Consider the following 16546-nt stretch of genomic DNA (forward strand, 5'->3'; position numbering starts at 1 on the left):
CTGTTACAAACAGGAATGGCAAGAGTGCCCATGAATCCTAAATATTTGTATATGTTGAAGTGAGAGTTTGGTGAATTTTGTAATACAGGCAGTCCCCGGGTTACATACAAGATAGGGACTGTAGGTTTGTTCTTAAGTTGAATTTGTATGTAAGTCGGAACTGGTACATATTGTAGGGGAAACTCTAGCCAAACATTTCTCCAGAGCTCAGTTTTATTCTCCCACACCTCACTTCCCTCAGTCCTTTATTCTCAAGCTGAGGTGTCTGCTGAGAAAAGCCGCTCCGCGTCTCCCTAGTCTGCTGGGGAGAGCGCTAGCTTCGCGTCTCCCTGGTCTGCTGGGGGGAAGCAGCTAGTGCGGGGTTCCCTCACCCCGTTTGTAAGTAGGGATCCGATGTAAGTCGGATCCATGTAACCCGGGGACTGCCTGTATATGGTTATTTTCAAGGGTCTTTATTATTCTATTTAGAAGTTCATTTAAAAATAAGATTAATTTTAATGGGAGCCTTTAAGCATTTTAGCACCTTTTAACAGACATTTACCTCTAACTAAGATGTGGATTCATTTGCAAATTCTCAGAAAATGTATTCTGTGCCCAAAGAGGAAGAGTAACAGCAAGTATGGGGAGGATTCACTGTAATCGCCATATATGACAAAGTGATAAAATTCCTGCTTTGAGTGCAAGCCAGGGCTTTGAGTGTAATTCACTGTGGAATTACAAGCAGCACTTCCATAGAGTGCTGCAATGACTGGGTACAATGGCATCAAATAAGGACAGATTTTCAGCCCTAACTTGGAATTCCTTTGCTTTTGTGAGCCCGTCAGCCAGCTCTCTATCTGAACATGCTGCAGGTTTTTCTTCTTTGTGGTTCAATAAATAAATAGAGCAGAGATTTTCAATCTGTGTTATATTATTTCTGTCTCCCATTATGTTTTATTCTTTGTTTTCTTTTTGCCTTTGCCAGCCACTGTCTTTTGTCTGGAGAGGAGGAAATGTAATTGGTGGCTGGCTACCTACACAGCCAAGAGATATTTCTTTTCAGTCCATAAGAGACAATGCTGACTTCCCTCTAAGGGCACAGAGCTTCAAGTGCAAAAACCTCAAGTCTCAGAATTTTCTCTCAGCGATCTGGCTGCCTTTCACATTTTGTTTTGACTTGGCTAACCTTCCCTTTGTTTTTGTGGATGCATCTGATTGTCATATGCTGGGAATGCAATATATCTATAGAATATTGGAGAAAGGAAATTTTGTCACTAGAGTATGTAACTAAGGTGACCAGCTGTCCCAATATTACCAGGACAATTCTGATATTTGGGTCTTTATATTATATAGATAACTATGCCCATCCCCCCTGCTCCATAGCAAACAAAGTGTCCCAATTTTTCACACTTCTGTTTGGTCAACCTATATATAAACATGTTCATAAAATGCCATAATATCTTATTTTCACCGATAACCAGTGCTTCAAAAGATTGATTAAGATTTCAAATATAGGTACTTACAAACTCTTTGGAGGGAGAATTGCATTGGGGTTAAGGCATTGGCCTGGGATTCAGGAGGTCTGTTTAGTTCCTGGTTTCACCACATACTCTGGATCATGCGTCCCTATCTGTGAAATGGGGATAATACTCCTCATGGAAGTCAAGTGCTCAATTTTTCAACCTAAAGATTATAGTACTGCTAGTTCTTTCATTTTTAACATCTCTCTGGGATGTGTTTCAGTTCCTTTAGGGTTATCAGAGATGCTACACAGTACTCTGTCCAAAACTTGTGCATTGATTGTTTTGATGAGTGGAGGAGGGGGTGCTGGCCTTTTCTGAACATCCCAGCATTCAGTGACTAGAGGGTTAAACTCAGGTAGCTAGGGGGTGTTGGCAGGGAGCCAGGAGACCCAATGGGAGAACGCATTGAGATTTGAATTGGAAGATATACCTGCCTGTTGTTTTTCTTTGATGAGTTTTAAGCCAGCAGTTGGGGGAACAAGATGAATTGAACCAGGCAGAACTACCATGCCTGCAAAGAATAATGGGCATTGAAATGGACTGGACCTTGAAACATGGATCATGAGTAGATAGGGAAATATCTATTTAGACATGATCAGGTTATTTTCTTTGTTTTGTTGTTTAGTTAAGCATCTCTGTGCTAAGCCTATGTGTCGTCCCCATCCCCCTGATATACTGTACTTTATGCTGAATTCCAGGAAACAATCCTCTGTGCTTCAATCTGTTTTTTCTCAGTTGCTTTAAAACACCTAGCAACCAAGTATGCTTTATCAAGTATATCTTTTTGTTTTGTTAATAAAATCATCTCTTTTAAGGCTATGATTTGATTCTCGTGTCCTGAGAAGTAACAGGAGGTCTAAGACTGGGAGGTCAGCCATCAGAGATTGCAGTTTGTTTTCTCTTTTTATTCAAGCTTTCTTGTGTTAGAAGAACTTGGGATATTCCTCTGGAGCTTCTTCCTGGGTTCAAGAAGAAAGAGATTTTTTTTCACTTGGGCTGTGTCTAGACTACATGCCTCTGTCGGCAGAGGCATGTAGATTAGACAGATCAGCAAAGGCAAATGAAGCCGCGATTTAAATGATCGCGGCTTCATTTACATTTACATGGCTGCCGCGCTGAGCCGACAAACAGCTGATCAGCTGTTTGTCGGCTCGCCGCTAGTCTGGACGTTCCCCCTGTTGACATCAAAGCCCTTTGTCGGCAGCCCCGTTATTCCTCGTGGAATGAGGTTTACCGGGGCTGCCGACAAAGGGCTTTGATGTCGACAGGGGGAACGTCCAGACTAGCGGCGAGCCGACAAACAGCTGATCAGCTGTTTGTCGGCTCAGCGCGGCAGCCATGTAAATGTAAATGAAGCTGCGATCATTTAAATCGCGGCTTCATTTACCTTTGCTGAACAAAGAAATCTACATGCCTCTGCCGACAGAGGCATGTAGTTTAGACGTACCCTTGGTGGTGGCAGCCTGTCTCCCAAGCCCAGGGAATCTGTGACCTGGGGTAGATTTTAAGCAGAAGCCCCTAGAGGCAAGATATTTTAAGGTCTTTTATGGTCCCCCACCTTCTGCACTCACAGTGCCAGAGTGGAGAACAGCTTTGACAACAGTATATGTCTTTTATCCCTAAGTATGAAATTTTAAGATGTCAAACAAAGTCCAAGAATAAGCATGTGGGAAACTGGGAAATATTGTAGAAATAGAGATAGGACACAGACCACTTGGACAGCCAAACTGTGGTCATAGTGTAGTTTGCCTACACAGAGAGCTACGCTGTTCACAAATATACCGGCCATTGCCCTTTCAGGCCTGTTCCCCCCATTCTCCTATGGGGTAAGCTGCCCCAAAGTTAGGAGCTCCCTCTGCCCAGGAAATTTTCAATTTTCTCTCAGAAATACTATAGAAATTGTACTTTCTACTGCAGTTCCTACTGTATTTTTGGATTTCTTTGCTGTGCAAGGGACCACAGGATTTGGCCTAATGGATTATTTACTGATGGGTTACAAATAATTGTGCATGTTGATATGTAATTGATGATATGTCTGTTGATACTGATTAAATAAGGAGTGAGATGTTGCCTATTTTCGTATGGCAGTTAGCCTATTAATTTCTGGCTGTCTGCAGCATCTTAGCATCTTGTAGGTTGAGAGACTGCCAGAAAAAGCCTTCTTCAAGTGAGTGAGGGATAGCATGAAGTGCTCATGTGAGGTACAGGCTTAAGAAATATGGTCCAAATTTGATTTGACAAACATCAAACAAACCAACCAATCTTCCCCTTCTGTCCTCTTCCCCAGCAAGTTAAATAGCCTCCATCCTGCTTGGGGTAGTATTACAAAGGAAATCAGCTTCCAAAATCAGGAATGTTTTGCTGAAGTTTGATTTCTTCCCCACAAAGCATGGCTGGTAGTGGGTGTCTTCCATGACCAACTTCATATTTCCTTTCTAAGGATGCTCGGATTTAATATTTACCTTTGCTCATGTAAAACAAATTGAATAAGATCAAAGGAAGGCAACAGATACAGATCACTGGAGCTGAGGAGGAGGTGATCAAAGCCTACTTTTCAGCTTGGAAGGGAGTGTGGATGTTGGCCAGGCACAGGGGTAAGTGTTTTCAGCATGCCCCACTATTTCTTCCCTTGATTGAATAAGCAGGGCGAGCAATGGGAGAGCATGCTATCCCACTGAGAGGGCAATGCTGAGCCAGCACTGGACGTGCTGCAAGTTGCTGTGTGGCTGAGGTCCTGCCCCAGTGCCTCAGGGGGGAAGAGCATCCTTTGCTCAGAGTTGTGCCCAAGCTACAGTCTAGCCATGCACAACTAACATATATCAAACCCATCAGCAGGCTCAACTATTGCACAATGTTGAATGGTCACATGAGGAACAAAGTGATTCTACATGTCAGTCGCTCCTAAATACTCAGGTTCTGATCTCACAAACGCTTAGTGTGTCACTTCCCCAGCAGGAGAACAGACTTGTATTAAGAGAGATACAAAGAAAAGCTGAGCAGCTGAAATCCAGCATACGGAAGACAGGCAGACACTTAATTGTTAATGCTTTTATTTTTCTGTCACATAATTAAGTGTCCACCCCGTCCGTTCCCCCCCCCCCCTCCTCCCAGGCTTAAGCTTTTATTTTTTGGCCTATGGTCTCAATTGCACAATGGAAAAGTTACAAGCTTTGACCTCTGGCTAATAAATACAGTATAATGAACAGAAGTAAAAACAAACGGACAAGCAGAGGAATGCTAAGTACCTTTAAAGCTGCGGAAGTAGCACAGGTGCTATGGATCGTATAACTCCTTCATGGTGGCTCCAGCCTTTTGATTGCAATAAAGAACTGCACTGCAGAGCGGGCAGAAAAGCTAGTGCAGAGGTCAGTTTGTGTCGTACTATTCTTGTTCAGATAAATATAGTCTAAAGATACAGTTCACTAAATCATGCTCCTGTGAAAATATCAAACATTCTCCTTGTGTAAATCACTGATGCATCAGGTATGAGAGAGGCAGGTATCAAGCAGCACATTAATAAGCATATTTGATAAGAAAAAACAATGGGCCCTGGAAATTAAAAGCTGTCTTCTGACCCCACTTTTGCTATTGTGAAATGGAAGGGCCAAGAGTGGAAGAAGGCCTTCCTGTTCCGGAAGCAGACAAAACCCTGCATCTCAGGCAAGAGGGCGCCACTAGCTCTGCTAACCGTAACGGACATGCTGAAGGCCAGCCACGGGCTTAACTTGACCTGTGGAAACTTTATCCTCTTATCTGTTTGTCTCTTAGCTACATCACGCCGAGCTTCCAGCTCTCCAGCCATGATGCTAGGTCGTCCCATCACTTGTTCACTTCCTCTGCAGCCATGTCTGTGCCTGCTTCCATGCTGCCTCATCTACTGAATGTCTGCCTCAATCTCATCTGCAAGACTACCACCCTCTCCCCTTTCAGATACTTCCTTAGGACCTTCTTCACAAATCAATAGCCAGCTAATCCATTTCTATCTAGTCATATTACTTTAGAAAAATCCATGTGTATACATTATATAATCATAACATCCTGGAATTGGAAGGGACCTTAAGAGGTCATCGAGTCCAGTCCCCTGTCCTCATGGCAGGACTATGCACTGTCTAGATCATGCCTGATAGGTGTCTATCCAACCTACTCTTAAATATCTCCAGTGATGGAATTTCCACAACCTCCCTAAGCAATTTATTCCAGTGTTTAACCACCCTGACAATTAAGAAGTTTTTCCTAATGTCCAACCTACACCTCTCTTGCTGCAGTTTAAGCCCATTGCTTCTTGTGATATCATCAGAGGCCAAGGAGAACAATTTTTCTCCATCCTCCTTGTGACACCCTTTTAGATACTTGAAAACAGCTATCATGTCCCCTCCCAATCTTCTCTTTTCTAAACTAAACAAGCCCAAATCTTTCAGTCTTCCCTCATAGCTCATGTTCCCTAGACCTTTAATCATTTTTGTTGCTCTTCTCTGGACCTTCTCTAATTTCTCCACATCTTTCTTGAAGTATGGTGCACATACTCCAGTTGGGGCCTAATCAGTGCAGAGTAGAGCAGAAGAATGACTTCTCATGTCTTGCTCACACAACATTCCTAGAATCATGTTTGCTTTTTTTGCAACAGTGTCACACTATTGACTCATGATTAACTTGTCATCCACTATGACCCCTAAATCCCTTTCTGCAGTACTCCTTCCTAGACAATCACTTCCCATTCTGTATGTGTGAAATGGATTGTTCCTTCCTAAGTGGAGCACTTTGCATTTGGCCTTATTAAACTTAATCCTATTTACCACAGACCATTTCTCCAGTTTCTCCAGATCATTTTGACCCTATCCTCCAAAGCTCTTGCAACCCCATCCAGCTTGGTATCATCTGCAAACTTAATAAGCGTACTCTCTATGTCATCATCTAAATCGTCGATGAAGATATTGAACAGAACTGGTCCCAGAACAAACCCCTGCAGAATCCCACTTGTTATGCTCTTCCAGCATGATTGTGAACCATTAATTACTCTCGAGAATGGTTATCCAGACAGTTATGCACCCACCTTATAGTAGCCCCGTCTAGGTTGTATTTCCCTAGTTTACTGATAAGAAGGTCATGCGAGAGGGTGTCAAATGCCTTACTAAAGTGTAGGTATACTACATCTACAGCTTCCCCCTTATACACAAGGCTTGCTATCCTATCAAAGAAAGCTATCAGATTGGTTTGACATGATTTATTCTTTATAAATCCATGCTGGCTGTTACCTATCACCAGAGCTTTTTTTGTGATGGTACACATCAGTACAGTGTACCGTCACCTTTTCTGGGGAGAACTCACCACTTTTCTCCGGCACAGACCCCAGTTGGCCCTAGGAGCACTCATGCTGCGATGGACGGAAGTTCGCTAGGGACACGCAGCAATTAAAGGGGCCGCAGCCCGGTTTTTGTTTGGTTGGTTGGTTTTTGCTCAACATATTTCCCTCCCCCACCTTTTTTTTTGCTTGACAAAACCATTGGCAACCCTAGTACTGGCACTTTTTTTTTTTTTACTAAAAAAGTACTGCCTATCGCCTTATTATCTCCCAGATGTTTGCAGATGGATTCCTTAATTACTTGCTCCATTATCTTCCCTGGCACAGAAGATAAACTGACTGGTGTGTAATTTCCTGGTTTGTTCTTATTTCCCTTTTTATAGACGGGCACTATATTTGCCCTTTTCCAGTCTTCTGGAATCTCTCCCGTCATCCATGATTTTTCAAAGATGATAGCTACAGGCTCAGATACCTTCTCTATCTGCTCCTTGAGTATTCTAGGATGCATTTCATCAGGCCCTGTATATAATAATCCTTGTGTGTTTTGACTGCATCCCTCTCACTCTTATTTTCCATGTTTTGTCTGATTAGTTGGCAAACGGCACAGAATAGGGACTGTGTCTCACGTGCTAGGCACTGTACAAACACCGCCATGTTCTTTGGGCACAGCTGCAGTAGAAAGACCACCATCTCATAGGGTGCAGACATGGTTTGCAGTACATGCACGTGCAGAGGGTGCCAGTTGCAGCCTTATATCACTCTGTGAGCTACCCATCTTTGGCAGCGATAGTGCAGGAGAGAATGCATCCACAATTCCCCCATCTCTGCAAGTCTGCGGGGGGTGGATGGACTACCCTGGCTAGTCATCTGTAGCAGGGAAAGGGGTGGTACAGATTAATTCTTCACCTGAAGCAAGAGAACCAAGACCCAATTGTGATGAAATTGTAGTTGAGTTATTTGTGTATTCCTGGAACAAAATAGCTACATTCTGCCCCTGACACAATGTCTACGCTGCAGGCTTCTTGCGCAAGAAGCCTTTTGTGCAAGAGTTTTTGCACAAAAACTTCTTGTGCAAGAGTATGTCCATACCTCAAAGTGCATTGCAAAAGCGATGTGATTTTGTGCAAGAGAAGGTTCACACTGCATGGATGCTCTTGCACAAGAAAGCTCTCTGATGGGCATTCAGAGAATGGCCATCAGAGCACCTGTGCTTTTTCTCTGGAGCGTCCACACTTGCCTTTTTGTGCAATAGCTGCAGCACAAAAAGGAGTTATGCCTTGTAGAAGGAGATTTACCTATCCTGGCAAAAGCCCTATATTTTGCTGTTTTACTGCTGATTTTCTCACGCACAAACACATTTGAGGTGTGGACGCTCTGCAGGTTTTTGCGCAAAAATGACTATTCTTGCACAAAAATCTTGCAGTGTAGACATATCCAGTGTGTCTGGTATCTCTGCAATGACCAACCTCCCCCCTCCCCCTAGACTCATTTTGCTTGTTGTGGTTCTTGATATTTTACTGAATGATCTTGGTCAAAACATAGATGTGATTGAAATGTATGCCTTTTCTTTGCTTCCAGAGTAGAGCCTGTAATGGTATTTCACACCCCCAAAGTGGTTTTAAAAATAAACACAGCCCTTGCTTTTGTTAATTGGCTCCATGTACAACTCCCCTAAGCTCCTGAGCATACCTATGCTGATACACGATGGCTTCTCTATCTAGTATCAACCCAGAAGGCAAAGTCTCAAAATAACTATGGTATATGCATAGAGAACACATTTAAAATAAAATGCTAAATTGACAGTTCAAACCTTCCAACACTTGCCAGTGGATCTTCTCCAAGCAGGAGGTGTTCCAAGCTAGCATAGCACATGGCTCAGATAGCCTGATTTCCATATTGTCTTATCCGAGCATCTTCCAAAAGCTTTCCCACACAACAAAATGTCACAAAGAAGGTTTTACTCCAGCCTCTATTTCACAGGCTGCAGCTACAACTAGAGTCACTGCACTGTGCTGTTGTTGGGAGTTGAAGTGATCACTGACTTCAAGCATGGTTTGGGATCAAGCAAGCAAAAACGTTCAGGGGCACGGCCGTTTACTTGGGACTGTGTATATCTGTTTCATGAGAGAGGTTTTTTTTGCGAGACAAACACAGTTTGCAACAGCATCTTTGGCTTTCTTTAGTTTAGTCTTTAAAGACCCAATTGTTTGGGGTGCAGGAATCATGCATCTGTGGAGAAAAGATCATTTGTGTTCTTTTGCTATAGTGACTTTGGCCAGAGTGAATGTGAAAAGGGAACATGAGTGCATTATATTTAAAAGTAAGACTTCAGTGACTTGAGGAAGAAAACCTGCCTAATCTGGTATTCAGAAGCTTTCCCCCACACCTTTGTAATCCAGACTGTTTCTTAGGCTGTACCTTTTTATGCTCCTTGTGCTCAGAGGAAAAGCAGTTTCCTCTGGGACTGCATGTACCCCTTCAACAGCCACAAAAGATTGCCAATGTACATTTCAAACTGTATGATGCGAACACTATCACTCTGGGCTCAGGCCTGCTCCCACGGAGGGAAATGAGCCAAATTCTCTACGGCTATGTCTAGACTGCAGGCTTCTTTCGAAAGAGGCTCTTTCGAAAGCATCTTTCGAAAGAGCCTTTTTCGAAAGATCGCATCTAGACTGCAGGCGGATCTTTCGAAAGAGAAATCCGCTTTTTCGAAAGAGAGCACCCAGCGAGTCTGGATGCTCTCTTTCGAAGACGGCCTCTTTACATTGAAGAACGCCTTCTTTCGAAAGATCTTCCTCGTGAAATGAGGTTTACCGCCATCGAAAGAAAAGCCGCGTTCTTTCGAAATAATTTCGAAAGAACGCGGCTTGAGTCTGGACGCAGGGGAAGTTTTTTCGGGAAAAGGCTACTTTTCCCGAAAAAACCCCTGAGTCTGGACACGGCCTACTAGTGTAACCCACACGCCTAGTATAGTTCACTGTCCCAAGTAGCGGCATGTAGACCACTTACAGCGAGAGAGAACAACAATTGAGCTCTATAGCACAAGCTGGGAGCCAGCTGGCTTTATAGCTCAAGCTGTAGCGACCCCCACGCTAAGCTCCAGAGGTCCCAGATTCAAATCTGCCTGCAGGCAGTTACACTAGCATAACCCTGCTGATATCATGCCATCAGAGAATTGGACACGGGGGCTGTGTCTACATTGGCCCCTACTCCGTAATAGGGATGCTAATGTAGCACTTTGGAATAGGCAAATCCACGGGGGATTTAAATATCCCCCGCGGCATTTGCATTAACATGGCTGCCGCTTTTTTCCGGCTTGTAGATAAGCCGGAGAAAAGCGCCAGTCTGGACGCTTTCAAGTAGGAATAGGAGATCCTCCGGAAAAGAGCTTATTTTCCGGAGGATCGCGTCCAGACTGGCGCTTTTCTCCGGCTTATCTACAAGCCGGAAAAAAGCGGCAGCCATGTTAATGCAAATGCTGCGGGGGATATTTAAATCCCCCACGGATTTGCCTATTCCAAAGTGTAACATTAGCATCCCTATTACGGAATAGGGGCCAATGTAGACACAGCCAAGAAGTTTAGCCTTGGACTGCAGTGAGAATAGATCAGGTCCATCCTCCACATGTTTGCATTCATATATACCTCATGTGAAAATTGTACTTTAGGGAACCTTTTACACTGGGGCTTCATCCAGATTGGCACGATTTTCCGGAAATGCTTTTAACAGAAAAGTTTTCCGTTAAAAGCATTTGCGGAAAAGCACGTCTAGATAGCCATTTTCGCGATCTGGGCTTTTTTGCGCAAAACTAATCTGAGCTGTCTACACTGGCCCTTTTGCACAAAAGCTTTGCGCAAAAGGACTTTTGCCCGAATGGGAGCAGCATAGTATTTCTACAAGAAGCACTTATTTCTTACATGAGATCGTCAGTGTTCTTGCGGAAATTCAAGCAGGCAATGTAGACAGCTGGCAAGTTTTTCCGCAAAATCAGCTGCTTTTACGGAAAAACTTGCCAGTCTAGACACAGCATGGTAGTGTTGCTTATACCTGATTATGTCCCATGTCAAACAGTTCTTGTCATATTGTAGTCCACTAGTTGACTTTGTATAGTGTGAAGAGGTATTTCCTCACACTTGTTTTAAACTTGCTGTCTATTAACTGCATTGGGTGACTCCTGGTTTGTTTACTGTGAAAGCTTGCATGAGACTTCCTTAATCATTTTCTCCACGTTGTTCATAATAGACATTGATCATATCCCTTCTCAGTCATCACTTTTCCAAGCTGAACACATTCAGGATTTTTTTAAAACTCCCCTCACATGGAATCTGGCCCCTGCCCCTCATCGTTTTGGTTGCCCTTTTCTCTTTCCAGTTTTGTTATATCTTTTTAGAGATGGAGTGACTAGACCTGCACAGTCTTTAAGGCGTGGGCAAGCCATGGATTTGTATAGTGGCATTATGATATTATCTGACTTATCTATCCCTTCCTAATAGTTCTTAACATTGTTAGCTTCTTTGACTGCTGCTGCACCTTGAGCAGATGTCTTCAGATAACTAACCACAGCAAATCCAAGATCTCTTTCTTGAGCGATAACTCATTTAGATCCCAACATTGTGTATCTATAGTTGGGATTAGGCTTTCCAATGTGCATCACTTTGCATTTATCAACATTGAATTTCATCAGCTCTTTTCTTGCTCCATCAGCCAGTTTTGTGAGATCCCTCTTCACAGTCAGCTTTGGACTTAACTCTCTTGACTGATTCACAGAGGACACCACAGAAACGGGTGCGCTGGCGGAAGCCATACTGAGTTTTGCTTTAGGATCTAGAGTTACCCATTTTATTCCCTAGTGTGTCAGCATCACATAAGTGAGGACTCATCTAGTATTCAAATGTTTGTGGGCCTCTGACATTTGGTACTAGCTTCCTCTGTCTAAAAGTAGTTTGTAAGCCATTGATCAATGCATGTTATAGGCTTACCTCTGTGCTAGACCTACAAAGAGTTCATTGTCTGTTACAGCTCCCAAATACAGAAGGTGGCTATTTAGTTCAAGTTGCAGTTACTTCAGTTTCCAGTGCATCAGCCTGGATGGCACTGGAAGCGATTGTCTTATTCTGTCATTAGTAGGGACTCCATAGTTAGGACTGAACTGAGTTTTGCACTTAATTCTACTTATCCACAAACTCAACTAGCTGTAAGTATATGTACAGATTTTGCAGACTGGTCAATGTCTGATTTCTTTACAGCATACCTTTTATTTTTCTATCTATAGCACACAGCAAACAGGAAATGTACATATTTTCCTTAGGTAAATATGGTCCTTGTCCCATGGCCCATGGCTTTATTTCAAAATAACCCACCTTAAGTCACGTTTATAAGTGGAGCATCCACATTACCAAGCCTGTTATTTTGAAATAAGAGGCCGCTTATTTCTAAATCTGTACTCCTGCTTTTCTCAGGGAATAATGCTAATTTTGTAACAGCTGTTTTGAAATAGCTTTAGTGTAGATGCTCTGGTACCACTATTTCAAAATAACTATTCCCAAGAGTAATTTGAACTAACTACTCCCCAATGCTTCCTGGGGCTCTAAGTCAAGGTAGCACGTTCACATTAGCAGAGCCTGCCTCAGGCTAATTTTGAGTGGGGACATACTATTTCAATTTTGTAAAACTGGGAGTTAGTCAGGAGTAAGTCGAATTTAGTTATTTCAAAAGAGTTTCCTATCGTAGACATGGTCATGGTGAGCAAGATCTTCAGCTTGTATAAATCACAATAGTTCCACAGACAACAATAGAGACCCACCAGTGTACATTAGCTGAGGATTTGGTCCAAAAACATCACTCTTTAAACATTTAACTCATTTGCCAGGTGTTACTCACTCTTTGAGGCCTAATTTAATCAGACTACATCATACTAACTTTATCCATCTTTAGACTGTATTTGTAAAACTTTTACCTCTGTTAAATAGCAGCCACTCTTTAGAAAAAAAGAGAACATCTCACTCCTATCAAATAAATGAAACATGCCTCTATAAAGAAGCCAAGTCCTGGTTTTATATTTTCATTCCTTACAATAAACACACTAATGGCTGAAGTAATAATACTACTGGACCAATACCATCAAAATGCCATGTTTGCACAGAACAAAATCCCAAGCTCTAGTTCTGATTCCCTCAGAGGAACAACACATCCTGACAACCCTTCTGAAAGATTTAAAAGACTTCTGTTCCCATGACTAGGGCATCTAAGCACCAATGAACCCTTAACCGTGACTTTTTCTATGTACAATGAAGCTTTAAAAGCCTCCACAACAACGAAGACTTGTTCTTCAGACAGACTAAATCCAAAATGGCAGCTAGCATCTGCTAGGCTGGGATTTCTCAGTACCCTGGAGGCAGGAACCCACAGTTTTAAAGTGACAGTATTATAAGCCATCCTTTAGTAATGTGGGCACCGTAACTCATGAAAATGACACGCTCATCATCCCACAACTTTATCCATCAGACTGTCTGCTTTATCTATCATACATTAGTCTGGCTGGGAATACATGATGGTGTTGTTTAAAGGTTCTAATAGCATGAGTTTGGGACGACTGCATTACTCATGAAAAGTGAAGCCACAAGTGAGTTATGCAGGTCATTCCAAATAAAGACTTAACGCCACTTTGTCCTGTGAGGTATAATGCTTGAACAACAACATTTTCAGAACATTTCTAAAGAACCGTTACCTAGGTTTTAAAGATTTTGACGTTTTTAGTGGTACTATTTTGAGTTAGTCTATTTTTCATGTGTAAAACCCAGACTATCGTAAAAGAGTCCAGATGGACAGGCCTGGGAAGAAAATTTATTTCTGGTGTGGGGATTTGGAGACTGGGCAGTATTTGTTTGGAAGGCCAAATTTTATTTTGAATGGCAGCTGTTTGAAGCTACTCTGAATTAGTTGAAGGAGCTGGATTGTTGGGTAGACAGTGGACAGGATTGTCAAAGGTGCATAAAATATATCACTTGAAACTAATTTATCACACGGATATAACCTCTATATATGTAAACAAGAGGGTTTGTTTGGGTATATATGCAACACGTACCCAGAACATAGTACACATCACATTATATGTATTGAAACTATCTGTGCTAATCAATAATACAGAATACATACACACATCAGAATTCAAGTTCAAAAGAAACACAAACTAAAACACATATCTCTGGATTTGTGTGTTTTCCACAGGCTTTTCCCCACTGTGAGCGCCAAATGGGAACAGGCATTTCCATCACTGAAACACCATGGCTATGTCTAGACTGCAAGCCTCTTTTGAAAGAGAGCGTCTAGACTGCACGCGGAACTTTCGAAAGAGCAAGCCGCTTTTTCGAAAGAAAGCACCCAGTGAGTCTGGATGCTCTCTTTCGAAGAAGCCCTATTTACATTCAAGAACGCCTTCTTTCGAAAGAAGCACTTTTGAAAGAAGGCGTTCTTCCTCGTGAAATGAGGTTTACCGCCGTCGAAAGAAAAGCCGCGTTCTTTCGATTTAATTTCGAAAGAACGCGGCTGCAGTCTAGACGCAGGTGAAGTTTTTTCGGAAAAAGGCTACTTTTCCCGAAAAAAATCCTGAGTCTGGACACAGCCCATGAGGGTATGTTTCCAACGGGAAATGGAGGTGTGGTTCCCAGCTGAAGGTGACATACTTGTGCTAACGGCTCTATGAGAGCTGCCATGCTATGTATCGTAGGGCCACCACAAAGCTTGGGCTAGTTGAGTGGGATAGTGGAATGGGGTGCACTCACCTCTCAGAAGCAAGTGTGTGTGCATCTGTAGTTTATTCTCCATTTCCTCCACTTGTGGTGTACCCTTTTGCCTGTGCAGATCTTCAGTGACTCAGCCCTCTGGCCAAGTTGCAGTCTGCCCACATGCAAACAACTTCCTTCCAGGTACCCCATCCAAAACATCTCCAGTGTCCTGCAGTCCTCCCTGGGTTCGGTTTTCTGAAACAGCCCATCGGGTACTCACATTTGGTGCGTCCTTCTCTGCAGCCCTACCTGGGCTGAGTCTTTAACCAGTCCAGCACAACATGTTACATACCCTCACTTGGCCTTGCAAGGCTCCTACTCTGGATTTAAGTAGCACCCCAAGGGATTCTTGCCAGGGAACTCCTTGCCTCCATGGGAGTCCCCCAGTAACCCCAGCCTCCCTACTGAACCACCCCTCTTGGACTCAGTTTGGGAGTGTCCACAACTCCTCACTAATTTTGTCTCAGTCCAGTCCCCTTTCCTGAGGTGCCAGTTCTGTATCTGCCTCATGTTGTCTCCCTGTAGTAATTGCTACTCTGTGTTTTCCTGGGGCACTTCCCCACAGTCTGTTTGAATTGAGTCCCAGTCGCCAGATAAAACATATTTTCTCACCATCCTGGTTCCTGCCAGTAACTCCCTGCCTTGACCCAGCAGGCAGCCAGAAGCACCTCATGCTCTCAGGGTCCCTGCTAACAGATTGAACTCGCTCTGGCTCTGCAGCTCCTTTTATATGGGCCTGTATAACTCTGTTTGGCTGCTTCCCGCGCAGCCACTCCATCCTGCTTGGAGAACTTCTCTATTGCTCCTTTCCGGTGATAGTCATGGCAAGATGCTGAGGCCTCCAGCAAGGGACCTTTAGACTGCATCCACTCCATCACAAGCCAGTACAGGATTGTACCTAGTACATGGGGTGACAGGATACCCTGTTTATAGGGACAATCCCGATACTGAGGGCTTTGTCTTACACTTCACCCCCATCCTGATTTCTGGTCTTTTTAACTCATGGTGGCTAGCGCCTCTTACGATGTGCCATGGCCCATATTTTTAGCACATGAGCTTGATGAGAGCTAGTGTAGGTCATAAACCTGTTATTTCAAAACTTTTCCATTCACCACATTCTCTTATGGTCAGCACTGAAGAATTTAAGTGTTTTCCTTCAAGGAATCCTTTTCTTCTGGAAATTAAAGGCAAATGGAATATGAGACCTTTGGACACAAAACAATTAAATGATTGTTAATGTAGTTATGGCAACGTTCTGTCAACATACTACCAAAGGACATGTCATAGAAATTTTCTTTCATAGGTTGTGGTGAACCCAGTGTGCTAGGGTGCATGTGTTTGCTGAGAGGTAGGGAGGACCTGGTGGAATCTATCAATAGGTCTTCATACTTAATTTAAAACGCCATCATCTGGGAATCATACACATAGATACAAGTGATATATTTTGAGAATACTAAACTGTGCTATTGCTGCCTCATAAATGGTTTTTTGCTCTGGTCCATTAGGAAATCTTCTGAAAATTATCCTAACCATTAAAACTAACTCTGCATTAATTATGTTTCCATTCACAAATAATGAAGAGATTCTTTCTACTAGAATGACTTATATTAAATTGAGAAACAGAACAAAAGTAAACTTTCTATGAAGGAACACTGTGTGCATAGGTTTCTACTATGATTTTGCAGCACATAAAACAAGCCTGCCTATGTGCGTCTTTCAAGATTTAAGGGTGTAGTACATCATTACCCTCCGCCCCCAAAGATTAAGAGTAACATAACTAATATACCTCAGAAAGCAGTCTGAGTTTTAAAATCCAAGCTGGAGTTTGCAGAAAGAAAAAAAATGTTTTTACTGGTAAGTTGAGTTTGTTTGATATGGAATCGTTGAAACACAACAAACATGGGACCTTGGGATGCCATCTTTACAGCGTCACTTTTCAGAGTGAAGCAGCATTTATA

The 16546-nt window shown here is 42.8% G+C and overlaps 1 long non-coding RNA gene across 2 annotated transcripts in view; it reads right to left on the reverse strand.

Annotated features, from left to right (window-relative positions):
• LOC142830325 (uncharacterized) overlaps positions 1 to 16546 on the reverse strand; it is a 190666-nt gene that overhangs the window by 137404 nt on the left and 36716 nt on the right. For both annotated transcript variants that reach the window (XR_012905496.1, XR_012905495.1), the window contains exon 3: positions 14586 to 14783. This is a non-coding gene — a long non-coding RNA (uncharacterized LOC142830325). The remainder of the gene's footprint in view (positions 1 to 14585; positions 14784 to 16546) is intronic.

Source organism: Pelodiscus sinensis, chromosome 7, assembly GCF_049634645.1.
Source record: "Pelodiscus sinensis isolate JC-2024 chromosome 7, ASM4963464v1, whole genome shotgun sequence".
In the NCBI taxonomy this organism is placed as follows: domain Eukaryota; kingdom Metazoa; phylum Chordata; order Testudines; family Trionychidae; genus Pelodiscus; species Pelodiscus sinensis.